Source organism: Argopecten irradians, chromosome 7 (genome assembly GCF_041381155.1).
Source record: "Argopecten irradians isolate NY chromosome 7, Ai_NY, whole genome shotgun sequence".
NCBI classification, from domain to species: Eukaryota; Metazoa; Mollusca; class Bivalvia; order Pectinida; family Pectinidae; genus Argopecten; species Argopecten irradians.
In genome coordinates this window covers 28371353-28389075 of record NC_091140.1, presented here as the reverse complement: position 1 = coordinate 28389075, position 17723 = coordinate 28371353, and the positions used below count along the sequence as shown (strand labels likewise).

General features: G+C 34.4%; 1 protein-coding gene and 1 long non-coding RNA gene across 2 annotated transcripts in view; one reads left to right on the top strand and one right to left on the bottom strand.

Annotated features, from left to right (window-relative positions):
* Positions 1-16378, bottom strand: part of LOC138328049 (uncharacterized) — a 112118-nt gene extending 95740 nt beyond the window's left edge. Inside the window, exon 1 of the mRNA XM_069274645.1 lies at positions 16199-16378. The gene's annotated coding sequence lies outside the window, so the exon portion shown is untranslated. The remainder of the gene's footprint in view (positions 1-16198) is intronic.
* On the top strand, positions 1010-5148 carry LOC138328048 (uncharacterized). The gene is made up of 4 exons (XR_011209154.1): positions 1010-1392; positions 1969-2039; positions 2631-2698; positions 3043-5148. It is a non-coding gene; the product is annotated as an uncharacterized lncRNA (long non-coding RNA).
* Positions 16379-17723: the final 1345 nt, after the last annotated feature.

The window sequence follows — 17723 nt, the reverse complement described above, 5'->3', positions numbered from 1 at the left end:
AAGGCCTTCATGTAGCCCCGCCCCCTCCAAATGTAAACATTAAAGCCATGTGCTTTCAACTACTGCTTGGTGGTATCTCTTAAAACATGGACTACACAGTACACAATATCCAAAATACTATGATTTTCTGAGATTTTTTTGTTAACTAACAGTGAATGACTTAAATTTTTCGTTCTATTTGTTTTCTTTGATGATACTTTATAATGATTTATAATGACAACTTGAATTACTTTTAAAAGAAGCATGTTAACATTTAGTTTCAAGTCATAATTCCATTAAATCATGCCGCTAATTGCCTTGTAAAATGGGCTCTGTATTTCCAGCAAAACATAAAATATTGCTTATTCCGTCTTTGCACAGAGTTCGCTCCCTTGCGGGTAGGTACCGATTGTTACATCATTATTCTGTGAGCGCAATTCACATTGTTTTCTCTGAAAAGTATGACGCTACGCTCGCAAACACATGATATAACAATCAATACCTACCAGCAAGGACAGATAACTCTAAAATATGCAAAACACCGACATTTTGACCAGTTCAGAACTTCTAGACATTTTGTACATTGTGTCCATAACCTTAACTTTAATTGATCTTTATATGATAAATCAATCAATGGTTCATCTACCAGGAGGCAAATTTTGGGCTTTAATTTGCTGGCCAAGTGACAATGGACAAAGCTGCAAATATTCGACCAATGACCCTTAACTTAGCTCAAGGTATAGGAAAATCAAGGCATAATTTTACCTGTACAGGTCAGATTCAGGGTGTACTATACATAGGAATGTATGTCTTTTCTCTAGAGTTCTTTCATCAGCAAATTCTGAAATATCCATAGAGGGCACAGAATCAAAACTATCAGAACCTCCAGTCCAGCTGTTAGTGACCATCCCTATACCACAGCCATTAAGGTAGTTGGCTCGGCCGATTTTGAATGCGCGCGCGCATCGTAAACCAGCACGATTGTCGTATATTTTTTTCGCAAAATAAATCCAAAAAAAGACGTTATAAATTATCTAATTTGATCAGTAAACTATACTATTGATAAGTCAGTCAAATTACATGCAGGAAACGTGAATTTAAGAAAATATATTTCGTTTTACGACAATGATACGTACTTCCGGTTATGGCGGTCACTATCGACGCCAAGACCAGACGAGTGTGTGGTATGTCATTATCATGCTGAGTAGAGGCATTTGATAATAATTTAGGTCGTTTTAAACCAAAAAGGTAGATTATTGAGACACACAGGAAGATGAGAGAATGATTTATTGCATAGAAAACGGGGATTGGAAGTTTTATTGAAGGCCAAATCGCTACCGATGGCCGAGCAACAATCACAACAAATCCACTGACGACACTGACATGCATTACGAAGACCACAAAGCGGACACGGTAAGATATATTGATTATCTTTAAGCTTTAATCAAATTAAGCGAATAAATAATCCATGTCTGGACCTAATTATTTTCGATCCTTCTCTAATATTTCAAGAAATTCAGTTCAGTAGATCAACAGTCTGTTTATAACTTGCAGTCAGACAGTGTCGATTTCAGATATTTCTCTGCGTGTACTATATGTGCACTGCTTAGGGGGAAACAAGATATATTTGACAAAACTATGCAAATGACATAAACAGATAAAAATACATGAGTCACATCAACATATTATCTACATTATATCCAGGTTAGATGTTGTTACATTTATGTATAGTACATACATGTATTTGTTATGTGTACATGTAAGCCTACATAAAGGGTATTCATGAGTGACACTTCGGGGCCAGCTACATAGTTCTATTACATATAATTGTAATATGCCATTATACATGTACATCACATCATTATAGAATTCACCATGTACAGTCACTTGTGCATGTTGCTTATTAGCATGTAACATACTTTTTTTTCTAAAATATTAAATTGATTTAGTTTTTTATCTAAATTAATAATCTTGTTTTTTAATTTATAGGTGTGACACATGCTGACATATGTAGCTGCTGACATTTTGTGATCTGCTAGCAGTTATCCAATATCCATGTTGTAAGTGATTTTCTGAGGAAGCTTTGTAAACATGCATGTGTACAAAAGTTGACATACATTGTATGAATATGGGTTGATATCATAATACATATTTGAATTGTGTCAATATGAAATTTTGAAATAAATGAATGAATGAATTATATAAAGTGAACACAAGTTTAATCATGTGTCTGTGTAGGTTATATTGTCAATTACTGTTATATAATTATACTTTTCTACATTACCGAGTCATAATAAAGAGATACATGTATGGGTTCATAATTAATTTGACCTACAATGTACATTTCATTGTATGTATTGATCTGTAGCATACTGGTCATGGACTTCAGTTCAAATGAATTATCTTGATCCACAATCAAGATTGAAGGGATAAAATATTATAAAAGAAATCTATTTAACTTCATGTACATCCTAGATAAAAAAAATGCCTGTCACAATGAATTCAAAATTTTGATAAAATGTACAATAACAGTGTATCCATTTACCATTTTGTGTGGATTTTGTATAATTCATATAATAGACCAGTACAATTTATGAGAATGATTAAATCGATAAAATTGTCATGTAACAAACCCATCTTTATTTTATCAGGATTCAGGATTCGAGGAGAGATTGGCAGAAGAGGAACAATACAAGAGCACTTTCACATGTTGTTAGAGGTGTGTATATTTGAAAACAATCTATTAGGTCAAAATTATACAAAAAGCAGCAATCTGTAAATATATATATGTACGTAATTAGTGCCCCCCTCCCCCCTATAAGCGCCACTCCCTTTTCTGAAAAACAGTTGAAGTTGTAAAAATGCCCCCATACTACTTGTGATTTGTATTCCATTTTGCATGATCTTGCAAGTCTTTTACATGAGAATCAAGACATAAGAATGTGTCTTAAAGGATGAAAGGCACATATGGATGCTTACTGAGACAGATTAACTTGTTTTTGAGCCATCAGTATCCTGTTACATGTACCTATTGTATAATGATGTCCCTTGATTGAATTTTAGGACACTGCTCCATGATTGGTAAATAAACTGACCATGTCACCAACTGCAAACTGTGATAAGGAACACTATGTCTGTGCTTTCAAAAGAAGTTGAACTGTTGTTCCTGTCTGCATATGTTGAGAACTGAATCTGCAGCTTTCAGGGGACATAACTCAAGCCTTGTGCACTGCAGCTAATTATGGAAATATGTTTACAGAAACTATTAAGAGATGTCTTAGTTGATTGAGTGTTGCTGGTAATCATTCAACATTCAGTGTTGAAAGATTGATTTCTTCATGGATATTAGAAACAAAACATTATGATTAAATGTTGGATTTTTAGTCTGTAATCTATGATATGTATAGATAATACATTTAATATCAATGTGATAGTTTTAATGCTAATCTTTCCTTTGTCAGAACTTTTTCTGAATTTATTGTAAAAGTTTCATTATGTCATATTTGTGATTATGTCAATTTCAACTTCTCAATGAGCAGAACATCTGTCTTATATATATATATTAATTATGCATGCTCAAGTTCTGTTCTTTCTTTCATTTTTGAATAAATCAAATATTACAGGAATTGATGTTGTTAATCATCATTTAAGGATACAAACTTTTAATAAATTTTAAAAGATGATTTTTTATAAAAGATAATCTATAAAATGATGTTGCATCAGAGACTGGATACCAATTTGCTATTGTGCTTTGTCTGTTGTCATCATAGAGTGCCATTACATGTTTTTTTCTGCTTACATACATGTATGGGAAATAATTCATAAACAATATTTGTTATTTACTTGCTTCTATTAGATTTTTATGTGGAATTCTTATGGTTTTTAAGTTTGATTTTATTTAATTTCCTTTAAGCAGCCAGGGGCATTAAGGTATGTACCAGGTTTAGGAAATGGAGGGAAGACATAGTACATTGATAAAAATCACTGACCTCCAAACAGGTATCTTGGAAGTCATGTGACCAAAGACCTCAGCCCTGTTATCAGTGGTTGTTTTACATATATATAAAATTTACATTCATATATCCCCTTGATGCTAATAATTTAATATAAAAATTGAGATCTTTGATTAAAATAACTTAGAAACCACAAAATTTGAGCATTCCTATGTATGAAAATGCAATTGTATTGCTATGAAGTATTCAGTTATGTGAAGGGGGAATATTTGAAAGTGGTTGCTAGGGTACACAACCTTTCATAGAGTACTTTTTCATCACAAAATTGTTTTAGTTATGAAAATTTATGAATGTCTCAAAGACAATTTTTTTTCTTAATGCTATAAATATCAAATAACTTTGAATAGAATGCAAAATTGAATCCAGGTAAGACTTTTGTATAGAATACTGCTTGGTTGCTATGCAACGGTTGGTTACTAATAAAAGTTAACCAAAATATAGTTTTTCATTGAAAAACAAATATTTTATCATCTTTACATGCATAACATGTCTTTATCAGAAAAAAATATACATTAGGTTACATTCAAATGTACACAACAACCCTATTTATACATTTAAGAAAAATGTTGCTAAGGAAAACGGTTGCTATGGATTTAACATCCAATAACTTTTTTCTTTGGACAATGACATGCCATTTTCTCATCATTTTTATAAAGATATGGATGTCCTCTGCAAAATGTGCATCTTTGGAAAAAAGTTAATTATTCCTTCATATATTTTTATCATGTTAAAATGGACAACTCATTTTGCTATATATCAGTACTGAAAAATGAGGGAAACGTTGCCATGGAGACACTTTTTAAATCGACGCTAGGAAACAATAAATACATTGATTTATGTTTTATATTTATTAATAGTCACAAGACATCCATACAAATACATTAAAGTAAGAACAAATGAAAAAATCTTATATTTCCATATAATTTTATTGCATTACATTTACCAAGTACATGTCCAGTTGTGCTATATTTCTGCGCAAAGGTTTGGTTAAGTCGTTGTCAAGGTAACACTTTTCAAACGAGGCTAGCAAAAAAACTAGCACAATGACACACACTTTTTTGTCCATTTTTTGACACAGCATGACCATACAATTAAAAATATCTATAAATGAAAAAAAGTTAATTACTTTCAAACGGTCGAGCCAGCTACCTTAAGTGGTTGTCTGTGAGAAGTGACACAGATCTTGGCACCATCTACACCTCAAATGATAACCCACCACAATCTCTCCCTCTCCCACTGAGTGTCTGGTAAGTATAGACATGGTGGGTACCAATCATGGGGAGGGGTCACAGGGGAAGGGGGGGGGGCATTTATCAGGGGTACGGTACTTACTATAACAGAAAGGTGACAGGCTAGGGTGGGGTCGAGGAAGGGTTGAGGAGAGGGCAGTTATCAGGGGTACTTACTATACCAGAAAGGTGACAGACTAGGGAGGGGTCTAGGATGGGTTCAGGAGTAGGCAGTTATCAGGGGTACTTACTATACCAGAAAGGTGTCAGACTAGGGAGGGGTCTAGGATGGGTTCAGGAATGGGCAGTTATCAGGGGTACTTACTATACCAGAAAGGTGTCAGACTAGGGAGGGGTCTAGGATGGGTTCAGGAGTGGGCAGTTATCAGGGGTACTTACTATACCAGAAAGGTGACAGACTAGGGAGGGGTCTAGGATGGGTTCAGGAGTAGGCAGTTATCAGGGGTACTTACTATACCAGAAAGGTGTCAGACAGAGGAGGGATCAAAGGGGGAGCAGTTAACAGGGTTACTTCTTACTTCAACAAAAAGGTGAAGGGAGGGTTGGTGGAGGGGGCAGTTATCAATACTAAACCAGAAAGGTGTCAGACTGACAATAATTTGTACCAATAAGTTAGATGCCATAGGACAAAAATACCACAGGTCATCACATCCAAAAAGTACAAGGCTGGCAACAGTAAGGTATTGCAATTTACGGGCTGACAGAATGGGCAATGAACATTGTAGAATACTGAATACTAAAAGGGTTCTTAATTCAGCAGAGAGGTGTCAGACTGGCACTAACTGTACTTCATTTGGACCAATAAAATAGAGGACTGATGGGCAATTACAGAAGAGGTCGGCTTGTGGTATTACAATTAAGAGTATCTTGCAGGAAGACGTTGGTTATAACCACAATTTTGTGTGGCATTGCAATTTACAGACTAACAACATTTAGGGAAGGAGTATCTTGTAGGGTACTTAGTAACAGACTATCAGACTTATTCCACAGGTTGTCAGAGCAAGAGGTGTAAAGCACAGATGACTGCAAGGACAAGGTATTATACCAAAAGGTTTGAATAAAGCACAAATGTACTTCTGAATTCCTGGAAGTTTGACAAGGCACATATGTAGACTAAATTAGCAAGAACTATAGCCCTGAGATAGCAATTTCAGAGCTAATTGAGAAATATTCAAAACCGTAACAATATGACAATGCAAAATGAGAAAGCTAGTATAAAATCTAAAGTGATTAGTTGTACTATCAAAAACTTCTATTTGTAGTAGAGATGCAGTGGAACTTTAAACTCTGCAACCACAAAACTATGTCCTTTACATATGGTTGAATCTCTGAAAGGGGACTCAAGCTATAGTTCCCTTAACTCCTATACCCCATGACACATTTAGGCTATTCTTAATCAAAGACTAGGCCAGTCCATTTTGACAGTTCAGGGGTAAAAGAGTTACCTTATCACTGGTCTCTGGAAGGGGTACATTATAAAAGATGTGTAGAAATGGCACCCTCCCTCGCCTGATGGCCTAGTTCCTGACTTTACAGGCTCCCACCAAAAACCACCTGTGGGGAGGAGGTTGATAGGACATGTGTCCTTGTCTGTAGGAGGAAATGGCAGGGTGGGGGAGGAAACCATTCAGCCATGTGATTATATACAGACAGCACCAGGCACTGCTACTTGTTACAGGAAGTAACAGGGGCTCAAAGTCAATGTGGTTCTCAAGTTGGTTCTAAACTTTATCTTGAACAAAAATTCTGAAGATGGTTGTAAAATTTATCTTGAACAAAAAATTTTAAAATCGATTTTAATGTTATTGGAACATTTTCATCTAGAATAAACATTCTTAAAAGAGAATAAAAAAATTTCTTTTAATATGAATTTTATAGACAAATAATAGGAATCATCAAAATTGTGAAGAACATTAGTGTTTTCCCCCATGAGCATAAATATAATCTTAGAACACATGAAGGTTGCATCTTAGAGTTTCAAATAAAAGAATCCATCCGTAACGGAATATGAAATAAATTTCTAAGATTAAATTCTATTTAAACATTTGATATTAGAATTCTTTGATATTATAGCCGACTTAAACATCCATACTGATGATGCCAAACATGGACCAGAAATATGATGGGAATTCAACAACAAAGAGTTCAAAAGAAATTTTATTACTACATGAAATATTAGTAGAATCAAATTTCTAAACAAAACTTCATAGAAATATTTATTATAATTAGATATCATTAAAAGTTATGCTGGACATCAGAATTAATGATGATTAAGATCCACAAATAATACAAGAGATAATCGAGTTCGAGAAAATGTCACTATGAAAGGTTTCAATGCTACAACATCAAAGAATCTTTACAGTGTTTCTATGTCAACCCTACAAATTAATGTCCTCCACCATCCATTGTTAGGAGATAGTGCTACTTTGACGGTAGCTTTAGCTTGCCAATATTTAATGGTCATAATAATGGTGTTCTATCAACCAAGCCTTACATCTCAGTCCTAATTAATGATAAGTGACCTACAGGAATAAGGCTTCTTATTCATATTGAGAAGTGGGGCTTCTTCACTCATCCACCCCTAAAGACACATTTAGGATCTTCTAAATCAAAGAATAGACCAGTCCATTATGAAATTTTAATACAAAAGAACTAATATATAATACTGATGGAACTTCTGGTGTAACGGCTGATTACTATGTTCAACAGATGCAGATTGTGGGTTGGGTTTTTTTTGTGACAGATTCAATATCTGATAATAGTTATATCCTAAATTGAACCTCAGAACTCAATTGTTTCAAGGACCACTAAATTATGGAAATTTGAACCTGTGATCAATATCATTTGTAGAGCTGATAGTATTTCAATGTTTCCTAATAAAATGAGGGCTAAATGATTAAATTACAGTTAAGTGTTAAATAATACGATATATTTATTGGTAAAAATGAAATTAATACCCCTTAAATGAGTTTCCATATTACTTTCAAATGAATCATGAAATTCAATGATTTCACCCAATGTTTTCATTTAAGTTTCTTGCTTTCTCCTTATCCGATGCCAATCAATGTCACCTAAGCAGTTACTACCATTTAGATGTCCTCATCTCAGTCGTGACATTAAATGTGTATGCTGGGGTCCCTGTATAATATATTTATAAATAATCTTTTTTTGTCCTTTATCTTGTTTAGGGCCATTTTATGACCTGTCATAACCAATAATGATGATAACTTGCCTTTTTATCTGGCCAAGCTTGATTCAGAGACCATAACTATCAACACATAGACTCTATATATATGGTAATGACATGGGCTTGTCCATCAAGATCACATCAGATTTTTACATTGTCCAACCGATGGCTTTTACAGTGATTCAGCTTCTTATCACAACTACTACAACTTCTTTATAAAGATAAGCTGTAAAAATATTGTGATGTTGATATATACATAGCTATAGATATGAGATTAACTCATTCACCCCTGAAAATTCATAATGGACTGGTCTAGTCTTTGATATAGAAGAGTCTAAATGTGTCTTCAGGGGTGAATGAGTTAATTAAGAATATCAATGTTATGTTAATTTTTCTTGTCTTGTATTCATAGCTTCATCATTCTTAAAGCTTAAAATAGTCTTTGTAAGTATACTGGTACAGCTTCATCATAAATTGCCTTATTTAAGGCCCAACATATGAATATATAGTGAATCTTGCCTTAAGAATCACCTCTGTATAACGACCACCTGCTTATCAAGACCACTTTCTCAGCGTCTAAAATGGTCATTTATAACACAATAAGGCCTGTATATAAAGACCACTTGGCTATAGAGACCACTTTTTCCTTGTTCCATTGGGTGGTCTTTATAGACAGGTCTGTCAAAATGAGTTATTTGGTATAAAAAAATCAAAAAGTAAATGGTACAATACTAATCAAGTGTGACTCTGTGATGGTCATGCATGTTGTCACCATGCAGATACAAACAGAACTGTACAAAGGACCAAGAGGAATAAACACAGATTTAAGTCTATTTGGCCTTGATCACACAACAAAGTACACCTCTATCCATTTTCATTTTCTAGACTTAGTTTTTGTATTGATATGTCTGATCCTAGCTGGAATCTACCGATAAATCTACCAAAATTAATTGATCACCACTGTTTCATAGAGCCAATTTGTACAGCCATATAGATCAGCTCCTTTTACTATTGATTTATACCACAGCTGGGTATTATCTTAAAACCACAAGGACTTCTTACTAATACATCTCAACACTAAATGTTGATACATCTAGGATTTTCATTAGAATAGAAAGATCTATTTCAAAGTAATCTTGTAGATTTTCATTAGAAATTCTGTTGGCTGCTTTGACAATGATATCCAAGTTTAAAGTAGATCTAGCAAAAATCTTCTGAAACAGAATTGGTCATTGATAGAACTGTACATAATCCCCAAATTGATGTCATATTAGAGAAATTCTGTGCCTGCTTTGATAATGATTTTTCCAAGTACATTTAGCAAAAACCTTTTGTAGCGGAATTGGTCATTGACATCTTGTACATAAACCCTAAATTGATGTTAAAACACTATATCTGTATGAAACGATTCAACCAAATTAAGAGGCTCTCAAATGTGGCAATCCATGACACTGATGTCCTCATATAGAATTATTTTCTGATACAATGTTGGTTATAACCAGGAGCTTCAATTATCAATCAGAAATTATGATCTATTATCTAGTATTAGTGAAAAACTAATGTCAAATCTATGTGTATTGTTAACGCAGCATCAATATGATCCAATTAATGTCAACGCCCTTATAGGGACTTATATACTGGTTCAGCATTTGTAAGTGAACTTCTACCAGGACATCAAATTATCAGATTTATAGGGAGACGGACTGGGAGACGGATTGGGAGACTGACCAGTCCGATTTATAATGGTCAATTACAGCTTGCACTCAGCTGTGGTGGTCTGTAGTCAGCCTTATATAAATCTATATATCACTGGTCTTGTTTGGTCAGTGAAAACTGCAAGGACATAGCCTTAATAAGGTCAAGAGTGAGGGTGAATGACCAGTCATAATTTATATAACATGATATAAACCAAAGCTAAAATTTTAATATGTACACTAGTATACAATAAATTTTCATTCTGCATTCAGTCATCTATAGTCTCCGCTAGATCATAAGCTGCTGATAAAATGTCTTAGTCAAATTAATTTTCATACTGGATTATCTCCCCCTGTTTTGAAATCTTCAATCTATATCACTTTGTAGAGAGACAAAAATGAACAATTTACCGGTAAGTCAAACTTGACACAATCTCAAGTACCAAATAGTGCTGGAACGGTTAGTAAAAATGCCAACCGGTTAAATGGATCGGATTAACCGAACTGTAACCGGATAACCGTATAATTTTGTAGCTGTTTAAGTAATGTTACAGTCGTACATCGATACCATGAATTAGTCATACTTCGTCTGGATTCCAAAACAATTGTTCATATCTTTCAGGAAACGCTCATTTAACTCAAAGAATAATTACTTCGAATTAGATTAATTTTGTTTGTTTTAATAAAACCATGACGGTGAATGGAAATTGGTGTAAACACTTGGTGTAAACACAAAGTAGGCCTAATTCCTGCACATGGTTTCTTTTGAACACGGCACTTGCGCACATCACACTGACTGCAACGTTTGTATAGAATCCAAGTGACACCTATAAGCGTTTTAGTGACAACCCAGTTTCCGATAACAACACTGTTGTTGTAACACTTTTCATTTCATTACAAAATTGCGCTTCTGAAAGCATGTATACTTTATACTATTGGCGAAGACAATTGTTAGTACAGGAATTTCATTACTTTGGGGAGTACGAAATGTATATGGCGGTTATCGGCTAGCTTAAATGCTAACCGGATACAAGCTGAAACCGAACCGTGAACCGGTTATCCGGATACCCGTTCTAGCACGAGTACCAAAGACAATGATTAAACTAGTTTATATAATTTGAAGTTGTAATTAGCTCATTTACCCCTGAAGACACATTTAGACTCTTCTAAATCAAAGATTAGACCTGTCCATTTAAAAAATTGCAGGGGTGTATGAGTTAAAGATATATAGATGACATCTAACAACATTTTTGTCTGAAACTTTGAGATACTCAATCATATTTGATTTTATGGGATCATCTTCACAAGATGCTAAATCATCTTCCATGAATTCCACAAGATGCTATATTTTCTGTGTGTCTGCTTTACACAGATAGAGTGAGGATATTACACAAGTGTCTACAGGCTGCAGTATACACCATATAGATCATCAATAATACAGGCTAGGGAACTCTTGTCACATTGGCAGGATTTGGAAATCCATCAGTGATTGTAAAAAGGCTATAGCACAGTTTCATTGAGTATGAAAATGTTCTCGTCTAGACGGTGAAAATGGCTCTTAAGCTCCGAAAATCCAAAGAATATGGTTTTCTGAATCAATAAGAGATCCATACTCCCCTTGGTTTTTTTACCTAATATTCAAGTATATGAATCTGTTACAAGACTTATCAAATCTTTCAATGCACAACCTATTATCTAAAATTTTATTTCTACATCAAATATCTATTCATACACTTAAAATGAGCCTGAAATTTTGATGAAATTGATAAACTGTGAAGATTTCTGTAACTGCATTCGAACAGTATAAATATTACAATGCCCCACAAACCATGAACCATATTTCAAGCATAGAGCAATTGAAATGCATGTAATAAGAAATTATTTCCAAAGCAATTGGTAGAAGGTTTAGTAAAAGAACATTATGAACACCTCACCTGTAGAGATATTATATCCACTCACTTCAAATTTCAAAGACTCATCATTTTGGCACCGAAAATGATTTCTACAACTGTACACCAATCAACTAGTGGTTGTAGATCTAGAATTCTCCATACACAACCAGTGGTTATAATATTCTCCACACATATCCCTAAAGTAGCCAGAAATTTGATGATCTTAACACATAAACAGTCAGCAGCTGCAGGACTCCTGTATTTACATCTCCTCACTGAAGTTCTAATATCCTGGGGCAGTGGAAATATGTGCCACTCTCAAACAGTTATCTCTATTTCTGATGGATTTCCAGCCAAATATTCTCAGAGAATATAGATCAACACTCAATGTATGTGCCAGCGTTAGTGAAACTGTACCTGTGTGCCTCAAATTCAAGTTAAGGAAGGTATTTTTCCGTTTTGCAGCAGTTTTGACAGACAGGTTGTACAGAAAAAACTGGCACCATCTCCAGCAGTGCAGCAATTATGCTTTCTCAAATAGTCTTATCTACTGAAATAACAGAAAGTTGCAAGCAATTTTCCGTGAAACAATCCAACTCTCGTAAAGATATCAGCGAAAACTGTCAGAGAAACGGCATGTCATATTCACTATATCTAAAAACTTGGCACTATAGACTAATGTACCTTATACATACATAGGGATATTCATCATAACGTATGCTCCCTTCTATATTTTTTCTCTGCCGGGAGAAAAATCGTGGGAGTATGTTCACAAACAGAAGCCATATGCTATACTAATATCCCCACTTTAGGAATACTCTAAAACCTCTCTGCCTTCAGAAAATATTGTACAGTGTTGAGTTGATTTACTCAAGACAGGTGATGGGCTTCAATATGGCTTGCAGTACTTTAAATCTGATGATTACTGTTGAATTGGCCGGGGATTGGAGGATATATTACATGGCCAGTGATATATGGAGAGTATTTACATGGCCATGTCTGACCTTTATTAGATGTAATTGGCACACATCTTTATCTCTCTGACCTTTATATTAGAGGTCACAGTGAAATCTGGAAACGTTTGTACTTTGTTAGAGAGCTTGCCCTGAGCTACCTGTACCTGGAAGATAAGGAGGGTAATGTTCTTATAGATAGGGGATGGATGTAGGAGATAGCATTTCAATCTGTCTGTAATTATAGTAACAGGGTCTCAGGTTGATTCTTTCCCACTGGTCAACTATTGCAGTAAATAAATAAAATATTGGGGAAATTCTGGCAGGTCCAGACATTTAAGGGGCAGCTCTTGTTTTGATAAACATTTATTTGAAAATGAGTGAAAACACATCATTATCTCTGAAAATATGAAACTTATTACTGTTGTATACAAACAACATCATAATCAATACCTGTATACGTGACAAGGGCAGATAACTCTGTTAATATGCGAATACAAAACAGACTAAATATACGGTTACTTGCAGAAACTTCTTAGCTGCATTTGCCTGCAATGACATACCTATGTGGCTGATCTGCAAACAGAAAGCATGGCTTTCTCTATGAATTATGCAAACAACATGTAACTGTAAATTATATGAAGCCTATAGCGTTTTTCTCTGCTTTAACATTTATTTTCCTTCCAAACGTCACTTAAAGACACAAAATATACATAAGTATTACATATATTTCTCTTACAGTCATAGAAGAAATCAATAATACTCTCACCTTTCCTGCTTAGCTACTCCGCTGCGCTTGACACGGAGACTACCATGCTTTAAATGATGCATATCTTTGGAAGAGACGTTTTCAATTACCCGTTAAAAGTCTTGTATCGTACAGGAAGGGCACCCCAGCTTTCCATGTAAATCATCATTTACATAGATGGATTAGACTCGTAATGGAACAAGACACCCATATGCACAGAGACAACTTCCGAAGAAGGTGCTATCCATCTGCATGAATATTACATGAGATTCCGTATCTCAAAGTGGTCATGTGACCTGTACATGCTGACCCTCAAGACCGATCTGACATACACGACATTGCCGTATGTCAGGATTAAAATTGTGTGTGACCTTTAGTTCAAGAGATTCAATACAAAATTCATTTGTATGCAAGGAACGGAACAGTTCTATGATTCAATAGAGAGGCTAATTTTGTGGAGTCAATCCAGAAATGACATCGATCGGAATGTAAAGGATCACGAATTTAAACTTCTATATATATTGCACATCGCGCATAGTTGTATAGGATTTCAATATTTTCATGAATTTGATTATTCAAGATATAGAACATTATTGTTGGGTATTTATTTTTGTGATATGGCAAAACCTTTTTGTCTTTGAATCAGCACAACCATGCATTGTAAATCTCCCCCAGTGATTTGAGGAGACTTTGTCTGGAGCAAGCATTGAATAGGGTATTTATCAAGTCATAAAAGGCATCAGAAAAAGAAAGGGCGCTTATTACTTTGAGGGGGCACATTTGAAGAGTGGTTAAGATATAATTAAATATTACCACATACCCTTCACCTCTGGGTTGTGAGTTTGAATCTCATATGGAGCAGTTGCCAGGTACTGATTGTTGATTGATGGTTTTCACCCTAGGTACTCTTGTTTTTCCTCCACCATCAAACCTGGCATGTACTTAAATGACCATGGCTGTTAATAGGACATGAAAATAAACAAACACATTGCTATGAGATTTCTTGTCGGTGAAAATTTAAGCATTGAACATTTTTCAGTTGGCATTCATAGCCAAATTGAATGCCAACTAGACAGAGGCAAATTCCATGAACATTTTATAATAATTTTATGATGAAATCTCAAGAGATTTTGCATCTATAATGAATAAAGAATTCATTATTGTCAAAGATGGAACAGTCAGCTTGAGCAACAATTGTGACATCACAATAATCATAGCAGTTCATAGACTGATGATGGGGCTGCAGTGAAAATGTAAATATAGGGAAATGTACCTCACCCCCACAATTATCAACTAAGAAACCTTAGTCTATTCTTTCAATAAAATTAACATATTATCTTGTCCTAAAGTATAGTATAGTCCAGTTCAGAGTAGTGTAGAGTTAAGAATTCATCATAGGGCAATACACATCAGAAAGGTTAATACATCAGAAAGTCGACAAATCCATTTTCATCTCCAAATCCTCAGTCAGAGCACTTACATTTAATTAATCTGAACTCGCACATTCCGTTTATAATTGTCTGGCGTAACTCTCCTGTCTTAAAAACAAGAAACTCTATAGCCACAGTAAACGATGGTCTATTATCTAATTGTAACAGATCCAACACCGTATCACTTCAAACAACTTCACTTCGCCATTTTCATGGTTTATGAAATTTACCGTTTTGTTAAAGCTGGAAACATTTGATACTAGGGCCCATGACTCACTACTCAAAAGTTGTGTAATTTTTAACGTCACCAGTACAATAAGATAATTTTTTACAAAAGACTTCCAACAGTGAAAATGAAAAATATTTGTTCTGCATGTGTGATGTAAGCATATCAACTTACCATTCCACAAAGCATATATTGATTTCAAAAGCATAAATAAATTACAACAAAATTTAATTTTTCATCAAATTGCTTTTGTTTAGAGATTTCAGAGACAAAATCAAACAATTGGAACTCCATGTTGAAATATTTCAAAATATTACACCACATATCTGATCGTGTTTCATTGCTTTTTTACTGCTTGATCAATATTCATCTTTCTACAGGGTCTTATGTGATACTTCATGAAATAAATATATCAGTGACCATGTTTAAACTAACTGTTAAAGATATAAATTGAGATCAACAAGAGTGAGGCTGCAATTTGGTCTTTGCATATTAGAGTTATCAACTTTGAGAAAAAATGTTTTCATTGTAAAATATGGCATTTCCCTCACAAACACTATCCCCAAGGGCAGGTAACTCTGTATGATGCAAATATGGAACTTGACAATGCAGTTAAGACACTGACAGACATGGCCTTAGCTACTCTTATTATGCATGCAATGATGCACATTGGAGGCAAGGTTCTAGCTGCAAGTTGATACCTTTCTTACAATTTCTATAAAAAAAAATTCTTTCTCCATCAAAACCTGGCATATCCTTAATTAATTCTGGCAATTACTTAAACCTAAACAAAACAGAACCAATGTCAAAATCCATAATTTCTTACCTCCAATCCGTAAAATTTAAATCTTGCATATAATCTACAGAGATGTATGATTTGTCGTGCATATAATCCCATCGCCGGCACCACATAAGGAATAATGCAATACAAGGCATCCACTTCTGACCCTCGCTATATTAGCTCCGACATTAATTGGTCTGCTACACACAAAAGACCAGGTGCTTCTTGAGCCCAATCCTTTATGGTTCTCTCATCACATTCTGAGGGAGATCTTTACACCCGGGGTGTCATATCAAATTTGTATCCCCCATCAAAAAAGTATCCGGATACTTTTTTGCCCATCAAAATAGTATCCGGGGATACTTTTTTGCCCATCAAAAAAGTATCCCCCCTATCAAAAAAGTATCCCCCCCATGACATCAATAGTGATTGTTATAATTTTAGTTGGCAGTAAATCAAATGGTCATAAAGATATACCAGGAGTCCCTTTACAAGTACCAGGTAACTAATTACACCTGGTCAGGTATTACCTAACTACCTAATTAGTGGTGGGACGGACAGGTACAGGTGTGTCTATATATAGGCACTGTCAGATAGTCACCTGTACACAGTGGTATTACCAAATGTTTACCTGTACAGGTACATCATCCCATGATTTTATTGTGCTTGCAAATTGATACAATTTATTTATGTTTTCATGCAACCATATGTTTAAAACGATATATATATATAGCTCATTACTTGCATACATATTTTCAATTCATATAAATTATGATTATTCAATTATCAAGACCTTGGTTATATAGATACAAACACATTTATAAGCTTATATGTCTATATATGTACCAATTGATACATAGGGGGGATACATATTTGATTGCATGATTTTGGATCTGGAAAAAAAATAAAAATAAAACTTGTCATATTTATTTCAGATAATATATTTACTAATTTGATGAATACAATGTAAATCATTTTATGAGTGAATATAAGTGTAAAATGGTGTGTCAATTGTAATTCAACTTTATATTAGGATATACACTATATATATGCAGGTATATATATATATAGTTGCATGAATCTGGAAATAAATCTACAGTTTTGTTGAAAACATCTCAGGGAGATACTTATATTAAAAGGATGTGCGTGTGGACAAAAATTATACAATATATCATGATGGGGAGGTACAGTACAGTTATAATTATAATGTCCATCAGAGGGAAAATTAATTGATAAAATATCTATAGATTGAAATAAATATATATTTAAATACATGACCAAAAGAAAGTATTTGGGGGAGATACTTGTATTATCAAAATGTGGGATTAGGGGGATACATATTTGATGGTCATCGAAAAAGTATCTAGGGGGGGGTACATATTTGATGGCCATCAAAAAAGTATCTTGGGGAAATTAGTCTAATATCTAGGGGGATACATAATTGATAGCCATTGAAAAAGTATCCAGGGGGAGATTAGTCTAAATTCAAGGGGGGATACATATTTGATGGCCATCAAAAAAGTATCCTGGGGGAGATTAGTATTATATCTAGGGGGGATACATATTTGAT